The sequence below is a fragment of the Saimiri boliviensis genome, chromosome 2 (assembly GCF_048565385.1).
Source record: "Saimiri boliviensis isolate mSaiBol1 chromosome 2, mSaiBol1.pri, whole genome shotgun sequence".
NCBI classification, from domain to species: Eukaryota; Metazoa; Chordata; class Mammalia; order Primates; family Cebidae; genus Saimiri; species Saimiri boliviensis.
This window is the reverse complement of record NC_133450.1, coordinates 231,491,651-231,506,921: the sequence shown is the minus strand read 5'-3', so window position 1 is coordinate 231,506,921 and position 15,271 is coordinate 231,491,651. Positions and strand designations below refer to the sequence as shown.

The following is a 15,271-nucleotide window of genomic DNA, read 5'->3' as shown; positions in this document are numbered from 1 at the left end:
GTGCACTGCAGAGGAACCATGGGATTTTCCTTGGCAGGGGGAGTGCACTGCAGAGGAACCATGGGATTTTCTAGAGGGTTTGAGGAACAGAGGATTGGTCTGGATTGGATATTGCCTGTAAGTGGGTGCAATGAATGATTGGTTATCTTAATTATTTTTACTTAGGAGCCAGGGAGATTAAAGAGAAGTCGTTGGTAAAGAAGCAGTCGTCGGTCCATGTGAGAGAAGCGGGCTGCTGAGATGACTGCGAACCGGCTCACGGAGAGCCTTCTGGCTTTGAGCCAACAGGAAGAACTAGTGGATTTGCCAAAAGACTACCTCTTGAGTGAGAGTGAAGATGAGGGGGACGGTGATGGAGAGATAAAGCATCAGAAGCTTCTGGAAGCAATCAGTTCCCTTGATAGAAAGAATAGGCGGAAATCAGCTGAGAGGTCTGAGGCTAGTCTGAAGGTATCAGAGTTCAATGTCAGTTCTGAAGGATCAGGAGAAAAGCTGGTCCTTGCAGATCTGCTTGAGCCTGTTAAAACTTCATCTTCTTTGGCTACTGTGAAAAAGCAACTGAATAGAGTCAAATCAAAGAAGACCGTAGAGTTACCTCTTAACAAAGAAGAGATTGAACGGATCCACAGAGAAGTAGCATTCAATAAAACCTCACAAGTCCTCTCCAAATGGGACCCTATCGTCCTAAAGAACCGACAGGCAGAGCAGCTGGTTTTTCCCCTGGGGAAGGAGGAGCCAATCATTGCTCCCATTGAACATGTGCTCAGTAGCTGGAAGGCAAGAACTCCTCTGGAGCAAGAAATTTTCAACCTCCTCCATAAGAACAAGCAGCCAGTGACAGACCCTTTACTGACTCCCGTAGAAAAGGCCTCTCTCCAAGCCATGAGCCTGGAAGAGGCAAAGATGCGCCGAGCAGAGCTTCAGAGGGCCCGGGCTCTGCAGTCCTACTATGAGGCCAAGGCTCGAAGAGAGAAGAAAATTAAAAGTAAAAAGTATCACAAAGTCATGAAGAAAGGAAAGGCCAAGAAAGCCCTAAAAGAGTTTGAGCAACTGCGGAAGGTTAATCCAGCTGCAGCACTGGAAGAACTGGAAAAAATTGAAAAGGCCAGAATGATGGAAAGAATGAGCCTTAAGCACCAAAACAGTGGGAAATGGGCCAAATCAAAGGCAATTATGGCCAAATACGACCTGGAGGCTCGCCAGGCTATGCAGGAACAGTTGGCCAAGAACAAAGAACTGGCACAGAAACTCGAGGTAGCCTCTGAGAGTGAGGAAGAGGAGGGAGGCGCAGAAGTGGAAGAACTCCTTGTCCCTGATGCAGTGAATGAAGTGCAGATGAATGTGGACGGACCGAATCCCTGGATGCTCAGGAGCTGCGCCAGTGACACCAGAGAGGCTGCAACCGAGGAGGAGGACCCTGAGCAGCTGCCAGAGCCTGTGGCCCACGAAGTTTCTGAAAGTGAGGGAGAAGAAAGACCAGTGGCAGAAGAAGACATTTTGTTGAGAGAATTTGAGGAAAGGCGATCCCTTAGAAAAAGATCGGAGCTCAACCAGGATGCTGAGCCAGCAGACAGTCAAGAAACAAAAGATTCTAGTAGCCAGGAGGTGCTGTCCGACTTGAGGGCACTGTCTCAGAAACTGAAGGACGACCATCAGTCCAGGAAGCAAAAAGCAAGTTCAGAGGGGACTGTTCCCCAGATCCAGAGAGAGGAACCTGCCTCAGAAGAAGAGGAGCCCCTGTTGCTACAGAGGCCAGAAAGAGTACAGATGCTGGAAGAGCTAGAAAACGAAGAATGTTTTCAAAATAAGGAGCTTTCCAGACCTGTGTTAGAAGGGCATTGGTCAGAGAAGACCCCAAATAATCACCCTGATGCCCCTAAGGAGAAGAAAAAGAAGGAGCAAATGATTGACCTACAGAACCTCCTAACCACACAGTCTCTCTCGGTGAAGTCTTTGGCAGTGCCCACAACAGAGACGCTGGAAGATGACGTGGAGAGAAACCAAAGGCAGATGATAAAGGAAGCCTTCGCTGGGGATGATGTCATCAGAGATTTCTTGAAAGAGAAGAGGGAGGCTGTGGAGGCCAGTAAGCCAAAGGACGTGGACCTGACACTACCTGGCTGGGGCGAGTGGGGTGGTGTGGGCCTAAAGCCCAGTGCCAAGAAAAGACGCCGGTTTCTCATTAAAGCCCCTGAGGGTCCTCCAAGAAAAGATAAGAATTTGCCAAATGTGATTATCAATGAGAAGCGCAACATCCACGCAGCGGCTCATCAGGTACGAGTGCTTCCATATCCATTTACCCACCATCGGCAATTTGAAAGGACCATCCAGACCCCTATAGGATCCACGTGGAACACCCAGAGAGCTTTCCAAAGGCTGACTACTCCTAAGGTCATCACCAAGCCAGGCCGTATCATTAAGCCCATAAAAGCAGAGGATGTGGGCTACCGGTCTTCCTCAAGGTCGGACCTCTCTGTCATACAGAGGAATCCAAAACGGGTCACCACGCGTCACAAAAAACAGCTGAAGAAAAACTCTGTAGATTGAGTTGCTGGAGGAGTGACAGCCAGGAGCCCTGACTCCACTCACTTTGGTCCAGTTTTACTCTGCTACAAGGTGGGTTCCAAAACTGGCTCAGCACCTTGCAAGTAGTTGAGCCACATTTTAAAAATAAAGGCTTTTTAAATCTAAAAACAAACAAACAAACAAAGAAGCCGTTGTCATTTTTGTTAGGAGAAGAGAGGAATGTGTAGTTGTTGAGTCTCCTAGTCACTGTCTTATTTCAGACATGGGCAGCATGACCTTTCCTCTTTGTATTCTGGGAATATCTCTGATGTTCCTTGGGAACCTCTGGGCTAGCTGCCAGCTGTGAGCTATCATTCTGGAGTTTCTCATTTTCTCAAAATCTTTGACATCCATTAAAGTGGATCTGGTTTCCAGGCCCTGATCTTCCCCCTAGTGACTTAGAGGGACAACCGCATTTCAGGTGGTATCCACTGTGAGCTGATCACATTTTGTCAACAGAACTAGATAAAGGGGTGTCTGCGGGATGCCCGGCAGCTATTGACCATGGTAGCATAAGGGGACCGGAGAGAGGGACTGGGCACAATTTTATTAATAAGTCTCAGGATTCCTTTACATTTTACCAGCTTTTTCCTTACGCCAGGTGAACACAATTTCCATTTGAAAGAACTTCCTCTTTTTCCCAGGTAAGAGTAGCTGGGATACCAGAAATTTTAATGGTTTCTGAGATTGAATCATTAACATAAACAAAATAACTGGATCGCAAATTAATGGCCAAAATGCATCCCTCACACATTAGCACAACTTCTCCTCTAACTGTTGATGGCCTAAGTCTTTCTGAAAACTTTAATCTGGGGGTGAGAACTTGGGAGATAAATACAGTCATGTTCCTTATAAATAAGGGGCTTCCCTGACAGTAGAAGTTACAAAGAGAAAGAAGATCATGGGCCTCTTCCCTTTGAATTGTCCTCCCTCTTGCTAGTTACTGCCTGAGCTTCTTGTGTGGCCTTCATATTATCGCTGACTTTCCACCACTCATGAGGGGCAGGCCCCAGAGTGACCACGGCCAAGCCCCAGCTCTGCCAGCAGGCCCCATCTTCTCATGATTCTGCGGGCTTCTGTTTCCTGGCGTTTCTCTTCTTCCTGGCATCTCTCTTCATCTCTTCAGACTCTTGGTGAATTTTTACTGGTAGAAAAGATGTCAAGAATAGTAAGAAAGGAAAGATTTACAGCCTGAATGAGGGCTACGCTATTTGCTCAAGAAAAATGGGTGCCCTTTAACGATTTTTTTTTTTTTTAATATTAGGAAACAATAAGAATTCAGAAGGAGCCATATCAGGGCTATGGTTATTTTCCATAAAAACCTTTGCAAAATTTCCTTGTTTACTGAATTAATGAGAGGAATTAACAGAGCATTGCTGTGGTGGAGAACTCTCTGGTGAAGCTTTCCTGGGCTTTGTCTGCTAAAACTGTAGCTAAATTTCTTAGAACACTCTCTTAATAAGCTTATGTGGGCTAAGGAGCAAACATCTCCCCAATGTTGTGAAAATGAATGGCTGTGATTAGTTAAGGCCAAATTGTATCCTGTACCTTCAGAGGCCCTCGCTCTCCTCCCCCAAGTTATGCCCATCTTTAGTTATCCATCCACCCACCCATCCATCCATCCATCCATCCGTCCATCCATCCACTTATTCTTATATCCCTTCATCCCTCCTATCTATTTAATTTTCTATCTATCTATACTTCTCACAGCTTTTCTTTCCAGAGCAAAGATAAGTTGAAGAGTAGCAACACCTCTCTCTGTTATGTGAAGTTATTTTGGGCTAAAAAACTAGGAATTTAGGAATGTGAGTTCTATCTTTAGTTCCTGGTAGTTCACTGTGTGTCTTCTGAAAGATTCTGTATTTAAATATTTTGGTTGCATGACTTAATGTTTTCTATTAATATAAAAATTGTATGCATTCCTGTGTAACATGTGGAAGGCACCAAAAAAAGAAAAAAAGAAAATGTAAACAAAACCATGTGTAAGTTTCTTCACTCTCAGTAACCCCACTGTGAATATCACGATGTAAAACTCTAGGTTTTATTTTTCTGCAAATGTGCTTGCATAGTTGCCAAATGTAATCCAATTATAAACACATTTTTTTAAACCTGCTTTTCTATTTCCATCTATTTCACCGTATTTCCTGGTTATTAAAAAATTTTCAAAAGCACATTGCTGTACCGTAACGTATTTAATCATTCTCAGGTTGTTCCACACTTGGGCTGTGTCCAGATTTTCACTTCACAAAAAAGGTTTCAGGGAGCCCCTTTGTACCTTGCCTTTGCTGATCTGAAAATTCCCTTATAAGGGACTCCTGGAAGTAGTATTTCTGGTAAAATAGAATTGTGGATCCCCACCTTAGTCTTCACTGTTAAGTCAGGCCAAGGGTGTTTCCTGTAGGGTCCGATAAAGTACTGAGGAACTAAAATACCTGAAGACTTGGTAATTTCTTGCCTGCAATGTGGTTTCAAGGAGTGCAATAGAGGATAGTGTAATATAATGATGCACATTATAATTTTGAGTTGGAGATGTTTCAAGATAATAATAATATAGCTAACATTTACTGGGTGATTAATAGGTAGTAAGCCCTGTTTTAAGTGTTTTACATGTATTACTTCCTTTATTCTCATAACAACTCTTGGAGGCAGGTACAGATGGCGAAGATGAGGCACAGAGGGGTTCAATTACTTATCCCAGGTAAGTGGCTGAGCCAGGATTCAAACCCAGAGATCCTGGCTGCCAACCCATACCCTTAACACAACATGACCCTGCTTGGAAACACACAAGTGGGGAAGAGCCTTCATCTCCCACATACTGCGGCGCATGGCTTAGGGCTGCCTAACCTGCTGGGAGACAGTGCCTCTTCTTTGCTGGCTGCGGAGTTCCTGCCTCCTTCATCTTGGTTGCCTGCGTTCCTTTTCCCACTTTTTGAGCTGTGCACCTGCTGGGTGTGGGCAGGGCAAAAGCCCAGGCGAAGAACACCCAATTCTGCATCTGGAAGGGAAGAGGAATATGTATCAGGCTGTTCTTAGGAATCTTGTGGAAGAGGGGATGGAGGGAGGAAATGAATAAGAAAACACTGCTACAGGGGTTTAGTATTTTGTTTGTTCATTTTTGTTTTTGACAATTGTTAAGAGCATTGGGCTTGCCTAATTAGCAGTAATATTTCCTCACATTTTTCACAAATTGCACCTGGTGCAATGCCAGATGTGATCTATAAAATCAGAATTCCTAGAGACAGCAGGTCTAGTGGTAATGAATTCCCTCAGTATTAGCTTTTCTGCAAAGGATCTTCTTCTCCTTTACCAGTGATGTTTAGTTTGGCTAGATATGAAAGTCTCAATTGGAGTTTCTTTTCTTTAAGAATGTTGATCCTACCCTATGACTCATGGGGGAAAAAAAGCATGTTGAGCATAAGCCCCCAATCTCTTCTGGCTTGTAGGATTTCTGCTGAGAGGTCCACTGTTAGTTTGATGGGCTTCCCTTGTAGGTGACCTGACCCTTCTCTCTAGCTGGTTTTCACATTTTTTCTTTCATTTCAGTCTTGGAGAATCTGATGATTATGTGTCTTGGGGATGATCTTCCTGTGAAGTATCTTACTAGGGTTCTCTGCATTTCCTGAATTTTTTGTTGGCCTCCCTAGCTGGGCTGGGGAAGTTCTCACGGGTGATATCCTGAAATATGTTTTCCAAATTGTTTCCATTCTCTTCATCTCTTTCAGGGACACCAGTGAGTCATAGATTTGGTCTTTTTACATAATCCCATATTTCTCAGAGTTTGTTTATTCCTTTTTATTCTCTATTCTTATTCTTATCTGTCTTATTTCAGAAAGCCAGTCTTCAAGCTCTGAGATTCTTTCCTCAGCTTCATCTGTTGTGCTGCTAATACTTGTGATTGCATTATGAAATTCCTGTAGTGTATTTCTCAGCTCTATCAGGTTGATTACATTCTTTCTCATATCGCCTATTTTGTCTGTTGGCTCCTGTATTGTTTTATGATGATTCTTAGCATCCTTGGATTGGGTTTTAACATTTTCCTTCATCTCGATGATCTTCATTCCAATTCATATTCTGAATTCTGTGTCTGCCATTTCAGTCATCTCAGCCCAGTTCAGAACTCTTGCTGGAGAGGTGATGCAAGCATCTGGCGGGAAGAAGGCACCCGGGCTTTCTGCGTTGTCAGGGTTCTTGCACTCATTCTTTCTCATCTGTGTGGGCCGACGTTCCTTCAGACTTTGAAGTTCTGTCCTTTGGGTGGCTTTTTTCTTTTATCCTATTTGATGACCTGGGGGTTTGATTGTGGTACAAGGTGGGTTCAGTGGACTGGCTTTGTTTCTGGAAGATTTTAGGGGGTCAAAGCTCAGCTCCCAACTTCTGGACTGCATGCTCTAATTCTGGACTTTTACTGGGCTGACTTTGTTCCCTGCCTCCTTGAGGTTTGGAATCCGCTGTGTTGCGGATGTGGAGGTGCTCCCAGATAGCTGGTCACAATACTTGGATGGGTGATGCCAGCCAAAGCACTTCACAGGGTGGTGGCAGTGGAATCTGTCCTCATTTGCATAAGCCAGCAGCAGTGGCAGTGGCGGTCTGGTGGGGTGCTTGTCCACTGCAGTGGGGTGCTGGTGTGTGCTGGGTGGCCGGCCTCTGCGCAGGTGTTCATTCACAGCAGTGGTAGAGGCAGCATGGTGTCAGGAGGAAGATGCCCTAGCTGGTGTCTTACATGTGTTTGCACTGGTGATGGTGTTAGCACGTGGGTGGGGTGCTGGTGGGTGCAGGAGTGTGTGTGTCCTCTGTGTGTGTTCCTGTGGGTGACAGTGACCACTCACGGTGGATGTGGGTCCGTTATTCTCCATGCCTAGTTTCAGGCTGGTGGTAGCTTGGCACAGGGGTGGGTCATTAGTGGGGAGCAGGCCTAGCCATACACACATGCTCTGGCAAAGCCATATGGGGGGTGGCTGTGGGCGAGTTCATGCAAGCAAAGCAGCACAGGGAAGGCTGCAATGTGGGGAGCGCACGAGCAGGCTGGTGTGTGTCTGTGGGGGCTACTCCGCTGGAGCCCTCTGCTGGTCAGGTGTGACCTGCGAGCACAGGAGCTATGATGTGGGCCCCTAGGAGGTACCCTCTGTGGGCACCTGAGGCTGCACTGCAAGCAGGCTTGGCCAGGCCGGTGCCCCAGGAGAGGCCAGGAGACTGAGGGGTGCTCAGGTTAGACTGGCCCCATCTCATGGACCACCATGCAGAGTTCAGATCCCACAGTTCTCCTAGCGCTTGAGTCTCCTATAGGAGCGAGTTGAGCCTAGGGGGATGGGTGTCCCTGGCCATGATCCACTAGAGAAGCTCCTGCAACAAACTCTCTGGGCTCCACATTGATGGCAGTTCTGCCTCTGCCCCTTCTCTAAGCAGCTCTCCCTGCCAACTCAAGTGTCCACAGTGGTTGAGGGGGTTCCTCCTGCCAGGGATCCAGATGCCGGTGGCAAGAGTGGGATGCTCCTTGCCTGTTCAACTCACCCCTTCTCCAGAAACCAGAAATGGTGTTTCAAGAAGGAGCTCACAGTCAATAGCAGATAGTGCTGCTTAGAAGTTACATAGAGTGTCCATAGGCTATGGTGACTCAGGGGCACTGGTGCCCTTGGGGGAAGTGTGTTCCACTGGAGTGATGGAATGGAAGTCAAAGAGCAATGGGCAGAAGAATGGGGGAAGGTGGTGGAGGTGGTGGATGGCACACCTCCAGGCCTCCATGAAATGTGGCAGTGGGGGATCCCAGGATGGAACTATAGTCTGATATGAGGCCTTTGAATGAATTCGTAATCAAATGGGAGATCCCTGAGCTCATGGGCTGAGGCAGAAAGAGAAGCTGAAGTTCGTGAAAAGAAGAGATGGGGGATGATGGATGTCACTGAGTCTGCGAGAGGCAGAAAGGGGAGGAATCCGAAGACGAGAAGAGGACAGGCTTCGGGTGGGAGGAGGACACCACTTCTGGGATAACAGGAGGAAAGGCAGGGTATTTATCCAACACCTGTGAGTACATTTACTCACAAGTAAATGTAGTCACAAGTGTTGGATATTTACTCAAACAAGGAACATGGTCCCATCTCCAAGAAGCTATGGTCTGGTTGGAGTGGCAAGACATTGCAACAAAAAAAGAATAACTCAGGGCGGGGCGCGGTGGCTCACGCCTGTAATCCCAGCACTTTGGGAGGCCGAGGCGGGTGGATCACGAGGTCAAGAGATCGAGACCATCCTGGTCAACATAGTGAAACCCCGTCTCTACTAAAAATACAAAACATTAGCTGGGCATGGTGGCGCGCGCCTGTAATCCCAGCTACTCAGGAGGCTGAGGCAGGAGAATTGCCTGAACCCAGGAGGCGGAGGTTGCGGTGAGCCGAGATCGCGCCATTGCACTCCAGCCTGGGTAACAAGAGGGAAACTCCAACTCAAAAAAAAAAAAAAAAAAAGAATAACAGTGTGTGATAAGCCTACAGGAACAAGTGCTGTAGTACTGGGTAGGCATTTACAAGAAATACTTAAAGTCAGGTTTCACTTATGTCTGCAAATCAAGGAAGGTTGAGGTCCCTTGGGAGGCCTCACTGGCTTTGCTCAGAGATTTCTTAGGCCTGGTTTCCATCTTAACTTACTTGAATGATTTGTTGGTAACTAAATGCACGCACACGCACCCGTGCGGGTACGCGCGGGGATACACACACACACACACACACACACACAATTTCTAACCAAAACACCCTGAGAGGACATGAGTTCACGTTTGATCTTATTGGCATTTACTCAGTTCTTGATTCATTACTCACTCTAGCTTATGTTCAGGTCTTTAAAGCTTGGGCAGGTTATTTTGCCAAAGTACTAGCTTTGAAGCTTACTTTGTGTGTCATTACTCATGACTGATCCCATGCTGAGTTAACTCCAAACTTTTCTGGAACACAAAGCACTTGATGCCCTAAGGAATTTGCTGTCTCCCTGTGCACTGTCACAGAATTATTAGAGAAAGAAATCATAGACGGATCACTGAATGGGGAGAAACACACCTGCCTCAGGGAGCAATGGAATCATATTGTCACACATTTCCTCTTATGCCTGCTCTAAAGAACATCATGACCTTTGACGTGTTTCTCTCTGGTCAGACATCCTCTTTATTATATGTATGGGTAGTGAAATCAAGGTTTACAAATCAGTTGTTTTCTTTCTTTAAATGGTTGCTAACGGTGTTTAAGATTTTGTCATGGATAAACATTGCATGCAGTAAGAGCAGAGTAGTCATTATTGGAGGGGGTCTGCTTCTCAGAAAGCTAAAACTATTGTGAACCATAGCGCTTCAAGAACCATAGTTCTTCATGTAGACTTCCCTTCTCTTTCTTTCTTTTCTTTCTCTTTGTGTATTTAGCTGCTCTCTTAAGACTGTTACAGGATATTGTCTCTCACTTTAAGTGGTCCTGCATTTAAGAAGTCCAATCACATGTTGACATTTGAGGGTCTCATGATAAATGAAATGCACAATTGCATAATCTTTTTAATTCCTACACTAGTGGGATAGGGAGTCAGGAATGTAGAGGTCACCCCAACTGGACGTGTGACCCCAGAGCATTTACTGGCTAATCCCAAAAGCCACTGGATTTTGTCTCTTCTCTTTCTGTCTTCTAGGATGGCAGTGCTCCCTATGGGGTCAGGTATGTGGGCTCCATGGTGGCGGATATGCACCACATCTTGGTCTACAGGGAAATCTTCATGTGCCCAGGCAACCAGAAGAACCCCAAGGGCAAGGGAATTCTCCTGTGTCCACTGACTGTGCATCTGGTCAGGGAGCAGGGGGAGCTTTCTCCCCTCACGCCTGCTGTTTGGCTACTGCACTGCTCCTTAGCATGTCTGTTTGATGGACAGGGCAGAGAAACCAGCTCTATAGCTCTTGAGTGAGCCTCCAGACTGGGGTAGGTTTGAAGAAGAAGGCTGAAATTATGTGACCGGTGATTCTCACTGTCCTTCCCCTCTGGCCTCACACCCATCATTCACCATGAACCAGCTGTGTGTCTTATTTGCCACAGGCTGCCTGTGATTTTTAGCTTCAGCACCAGCGGATTTGGGATCAGAGGCCCCATAAGGAAACTAATGAAATTTATCAACACACATCCCAGAAAAAAATGCATATAAAATACACATTGCATGCACATTACAGGTTTAGAGGGTTCACAGATACCCCAAAGTCCACCCAAGAATCCCCTAGAAAATCCCCAAGCCCCAGAATAAGAACTTCTGCTCAGAACTCATTAAATATGATGGGAAATGTTGTTCCTGGAAGGTCTAACTGCAACTCAGCTCTATCCCATATAAGTTAATTGCAGGAGAGAGGCCAGCGGCAGAAGTTGTAACTGACAATTTTCTTTTGGGGAACCTGTGGCTGGCAGCTCTGGGTGGAGAACGGCTCCTTGATGCAAGAACTGAAGGCTCTTCCCCAATGTCAGCAAGCCTGGGAAGCTGAGCAGGTGGTCTGTACCCTGCACTTCCTGGGCCACCTTCTCCGGCAGCAGGGAGCAGCCCCGGGTGGGATCAGGGAGCACAGGGACCACGGGTCAGGCTTCTTAAGCAGGGCTGAGCTGGGGACGACACGGCCCTTCCAGCAGGAGCTCACTGGAGACACCTGGGCCTTGTCAGTCATTTTCTGACAGGCTTTTGGGGTAAACATTTCCCTCTAGGGGCCCAGGACTGCCCCTGCCGGAACTGAGGTCTCCCCGGGCCGCCAGGGCCCTGGATGTGGGTGTCCTGCGGAGAAGAGGGGGCTTTTCTTGTCCTCCTGCCCCTGGGTCACTACCTGCTCTTCCTCCTCTATCTCTGCTCTGGGCTTTCGTTGGGTCCTCACCTTGCTCTGACTCGGGAGCCTGGCTGGGATCGGGATCGGCTTCCTAGCCCTGACCACCTCCTGTGGTGAAGGCAGTCGGAGGGCGAACTTGCTGCTGGGAGGGGGGATCCTTACAGAGCTGGGGTGTCCCAACAGCATGGAGTTGCGAGCCGACAGCACGGATCTCTTCCTTAAGAGCCCGCCGTCCGCAGCAGGCGGGACCGCCAGGGGGGCGCCCGAGTCTGGCGGGAGGGGACACGGTCTCCTGGGGGCGCTGGGGAAGCTGACTGGAGAAAACCTCCGACTCTTCTGAGGGTTGAAGAGAAATCGGAAAGGGCCCGGGGTAGGCGTGGGCGCCGGGCCAGGCTGGGACGCCTCGCGGGCTATGGGAGCGCGTGGGACACGGCCAGGCAGGGGCCTGCGGCGGAACAGGGGGCGAAATAGACTCAATAAATTGCCCATTGCGAGCAAGGTACAATGGCGAGAAAACGGTCAGTAACGGAGACGGAGCTCCGTAGTCACCAAATTCTCTTCGGCCAGGCGCGCACTAGGCAGCTGAGCGCTTGTGACGTCCCAGTGGGGCTGGTGACAGAGCCGGGGCTCGCGAAGCGCGCGGGAGCCCCCTGCCCTAGGGTACCTACCAGAGGGGTCAAAGGGCAACAGGGAGAGCCCCACACCCACCTGCGCCGGGCCCAGCAGGACTCTCTAACACCTGGAGACATCCTGCTGGGGCCAGGTGCGTGGCTCTGGATGGGCCCCTGGGGACGCGGGGCTGACGAGCCAGAGTGCTTCCCGCCTGGCGCCTGGCCTGGGTGCTGGCTCGCACTCAGTGGCCCTGTATTGGCCAGCCCTGTCCCCTGCGTTACAGGGCCAGAACCTGCTGGAACCCGAGCGCGGGGCCACCCGGATCCCGCCAGGCTCTCCCGCGGCCTCTCCAGTGCCTCTGCGCTGCCTGATTTTTTTCAGCAGTGTTTTGTAGTTCTTGTGGAGATCTTACACCTCCTTAGGCATATTCTTACATATTTATTTATTTGTTTTGACCATTGTAAATGGGATTGAATGCCTTATTGGGTTTTCACCTTGATGTTATTGTCGCATTAAAATGCTACTTATTTTGTACGTTTGTGTTATATCCTTAAACTTTATCAAAAGCATGTTATCCGTTCCAGGATTCTTTTGGTGGAGACCTTAGGATTTTCTTTTCTTTTCTTTTTTTTTTTTTTTTTGAGACGGAGTTTCGCTCTTGTTACCCAGGCTGGAGTGCAATGGTGCGATCTCGGCTCACCGCAACCTCCGCCTCCTGGGCTCAGGCAATTCTCCTGCCTCAGCCTCCTGAGTAGCTTGGATTATAGGCACGAGCCACCATGCCCAGCTACTTTTTTGTATTTTTAGTAGAGACGGGGTTTCACTATGTTGACCAGGATGGTCTTGATCTCTTGACCTTGTGATCCACCCGCCTCGGCCTCCCAAGGTGCTGGGATTACAGGCTTGAGCCACCGCGCCCGGCCAAGACCTTAGGATTTTCTAGGTGTCAAATCATATGGTTTGACTTTTTCTTTTCTTATGTGGATGCCCACTATTTCTTTCTCTTGCCTGATTGCTCTGGCTTGGACATCTTGTTAGGTCAACTGTATCTGAATATTTAAAACAATGTATTAGAGATAGAAATAAACATGTCTACAGCATAGGTAATCGTTGCAGACCAGGGGTTAAGAACCTTGAGAATCGTCATCTGAATCTTTTCCTTTTTCTTTTTTTGGTCACTGACATTTTCCTCATCTGTGCTCAGAATACTCATTGAGGGCTCTTCATTGAATAGCTGTGACCCATGCACATGAACCTGCACTCAAGAATCAAGTTCAGGCTTTTTGGCCACTCAGGTTCCAAGAAAAGCATCCTTATGGACTCTCTTAAGTGGGGCTGCTGAGGAGCTTTCTCAAAAGGTGAGGTTCAGACTCTCCTCTCCCGACGACAGCAGATTTCCACCTTCACCCCTGGCTCTAGGCCTGCAGGTGGGGCCCGGACGCTGGTTCCTGTCTCTCCAGCATGTGTTGGCTTCTACTCTCTCTCCCATCAAGGTCTAGGAGGAGGAAGGGTTTTGCATCAGTCCTTGGCCTATGGCTGACATGGTAGCCTTGGTGGCTTTCAACTGTGGTCTAGGCTGGCTGGTGACCCTGCGTGCACCCCTTGTTTTCCAGCAATGGCAAACTGACCCAGCAACAGCAGAACAAGGGCTCCACTGAAACCACAGCCACAGACACAATAGTCCGTCATCGTCAATGTGGGGAACACTCCCGTGTGAGACCCCTAAAAGGCGTGAGTCTCACTATATGGTGAGTTTGATCCCAAACACAGTTTCCTACTGGAGGCAGTCGAGCTATCCGGAATATAGGAAGAAAGATGAATGATCAGTTTCTAATATCAACCACAATATCGTTTGGGCCTAAAATTATGCGTTGCTGCTAGACCAAGTAACCCCCTACCAGCAACCGGTTCCTGCTATGACCTTTCTATGACTTTAAGTTTTAACCTTTACTTACCTAACTGCCTTGTACCATAGATAATGGTTTAACTGTTGATATCTGCAAAGAAAAATGCCACCATAAGGGATGGCTTGGATTCCTGACTTAGAGATTCCTGAATAATGTTTTGATATAAACAAGTCTCCTGGACAATGTTTTGATATAAACAAGTCTCCTGAATAATGTTTTGATATAAACAAGTCTCGTGGATGATGTTTAGATATAAACAAGCTTTGTGATTATAGAAAATTTTGTTACTTTTTACAACCATTGATCGCATATCTGACTTCTCTATTGTATAGGCCATGTGAGGCATACATTTACATTCCTCTTACTATGAGGGAGATCAAAGCCAAGAAAGTGTATTTATTCCTGGCATTTGAAAAATAAAATTTGCTGTTTAGGCACAGCCTATCAGCCCTCCAGACGCCTCGCTTTCTCTCTCTCTGTCTTTATTATTTTCTCAGGCGCACTCCCTCTTCCAGGTATTGGGACCCTCTTGCAGGTTGAGAGACCCCCGGGCAGACGTGCCTACCCGTCCGGACGGTCCACGACAGTCAATGTGCCAATTGCAGAATTGCATCATGTTCTACTCAAGGCTCTGCCCTTAAAAAAAAAAAAAAGCTTGGACTCACACACGTCCAAGCATATCACAGATCAAATACTGGCATCAGGAGGAATCCTCACTTCTTATACTTTCTTGCTGGAATGCTGCAGGGTGTTCTAGAAAAGGAAAATGCAGAGGAAATGCTGGGAGAGAGAAGGCCAAGGCTGGGAGGTACATGATGCCCTGTACAAGGGGTCCCTTGAGTCCTTTCTGGCCTGCAGCCTCCATGAGCATCAAAAACTGTACCCAGACTTTGAGAACAGTGTGAGGAACTGCAGAATCATGTTAGAGCCGGATTTCCCCAAAGCCATCCTGGAGGTGTTTGTGGCCCTGTTCTCCACCTGGAGAGATGGCCTGGGCGAGAGGTCAGCGTGCCCTCCTCACCTGGGCACGAAAGTCAGCCAGGTAGCAGCACCTGCCTCCTCAAACAATTCATTCTCTGACCCAGTCTTTGGTGATAATCTGAAGACCCCACTCCAAGTTGTCCTGCTGGCTTCCACGCCAACTTCATGAATGTTCCTAAACCATCTGGAGGCGAGTTTGGATATGACAGAGATACATCACTGCTGAAAGGGACTGGGAGTAGGTGAGGGTCAGGTGCTGGGCCTCTAACCTAGGGGCAGGCTCCTATCCCAGGGAACTGAATCAGGGCTGTGGAAACTGCAACAGGAACCACTTGAACCAGGAAAAGAATTAAAGGCCTTTCTTTCTTGCTGAGCTTTTTTGTTGTACTTT

General features: G+C 47.8%; 1 pseudogene; it reads left to right on the top strand.

Annotated features, from left to right (window-relative positions):
• The first annotated feature begins 231 nt into the window (after window positions 1–231).
• On the top strand, window positions 232–8,780 carry LOC101030818 (U3 small nucleolar RNA-associated protein 14 homolog A pseudogene; annotated as a pseudogene).
• The last annotated feature ends 6,491 nt before the right edge of the window (window positions 8,781–15,271 follow it).